General features: G+C 32.8%; 1 non-coding gene across 1 annotated transcript; it reads right to left on the bottom strand.

Annotated features, from left to right (window-relative positions):
- Positions 1-213: 213 nt before the first annotated feature.
- LOC126010054 (small nucleolar RNA SNORA51) lies at positions 214-346 on the bottom strand. The gene has a single exon (XR_007496193.1). It is a non-coding gene; the product is annotated as a small nucleolar RNA SNORA51 (small nucleolar RNA).
- Between the last annotated feature and the right edge of the window lie 1,356 nt (positions 347-1,702).

Below are 1,702 nucleotides of genomic sequence, written 5' to 3'. Positions count from 1 at the left end.
ATGGTGGAAGCAGAATCAGGTCCTACCCTGGGGTGGGGGCAGAATGCCAGGTCACACCCTAGGGTAGGGCACAATCACCTAATCAGATTAGGGTGAGCAACATAGTAATCCCCCAAAATATTTACATACACAACAGTATAGGTCTTTCAACTCTTTAGTTAATGTGACTCCAAGGTATTTGAATTTGTGTGACACTCATGTGATGGGGTTTTTTTTTGTCCCCCCATTCACAATACATACCAGGCAAAGGGCCTGGTTTGAGGTATATATGGGGAACATTTACTGTACCTCCTCTTTCTGTACAGTCAGTGTAAAGAATACAGCCTGTAGTAAGCATTGGGAGGCCTTATGTTTTCTTTTCTTTTCTTTTATTGATTATATATATAATCATATATATGTATATATGTGTGTGTGTATACACACACCTTTCACACACCCTTCACCAGTGCAACATTCCCATCACCAATATCCCAAGTGTCCTTCCTCTCCACCCCACACTGGCCTGTACTCTAATGCCACCACTACGGCCCCAGGAATCCTTCTATTTTAATCATTATATTGTCCTCACATTTTCCATTATATTATGAAATGTGCTTATGCCTATACACTGGTACTTCTTTTCTCTCCAAAACTCATATTTCATTAATAAGAATTTTATTGTTTTTAATCACAGGTGATTAAGAATCCAGAATAAAATCTGGTAAATAATATATGAACAATAAATATATGTGAGACCAGTGGAATAGTACAGTGGAGTAAGATTTTGGACTTTTACACAGTCTAAGTTTGATCTTCAGTATCCCTTATGGCCTGCTGAGCATAAGTGCTCCTTGAGTACTGAGACGGGAGTAGTCCCTGAGCAGTGTTTTTAGCCCAAAACAACAAAGACTTGATTTGTGGAAAACATAAGGATAGAGTCATAAAGAAACCAAAGAAAACACTCATATTCTGTCTAATTCAAGATAATACTTACATAAAAAGTGGAAGGAAAGCTAATTTGAATGGCTACATAACACCTGTAGTAGAACAATAAAATAAATATTTACTAAATATATAAACCTGAAATTTATCTTACATTTCATCCATCACTTAGCCACTTTGTATTTTTAGATTCATCATAGTTTGTTTCTTAGTCTTTAAAATGTTCATCAAATATTTAATATTTTATTCCTATTATGAGTGCATATTATGCAACAAAGTGGGTGAATAGATTATTACAGAGATGATCATTATAAATGAGATTTTATTCATATTTATTATTCATATTACACAGGCACAAAATGATTTGAATTGTACTTGATAATACTGACATTTTTGACATACTTTTCTCAGATGAAATTGAAAAAATGAATGGCAAGCTCTGCAAATTAAGCTATGTATTAGTTAAAATGATTGATAATAACTGCAATTATCATTCATTGAGTTGCTTTTTTTGCCAGGATTATTGAAGTGAATTGGTATGTATCCATTTTAATGCAGTAAAAATTTAGAATATAATGATTAAAAGATATTTCCTGTGTCAAGGGCAAACAATAAAGCCTACAATTGAAATTAATTAGTAAAGTTTGAAAAGAAGACACAGCAAAATATAATTTTACTATGAATGGCACTCGACAGATATATCATTATAGCAGGTCAAAAGATTATTTGAAAAAGCAAATTGAATAAATGGTTAAAACTATATTTGTTAGAAAAATGAAAT

Source organism: Suncus etruscus, chromosome 5, assembly GCF_024139225.1.
Source record: "Suncus etruscus isolate mSunEtr1 chromosome 5, mSunEtr1.pri.cur, whole genome shotgun sequence".
In the NCBI taxonomy this organism is placed as follows: domain Eukaryota; kingdom Metazoa; phylum Chordata; class Mammalia; order Eulipotyphla; family Soricidae; genus Suncus; species Suncus etruscus.
The sequence above is the reverse complement of the archived record's forward strand: the minus strand, read 5'-3'. Positions and strand labels throughout refer to the sequence as shown.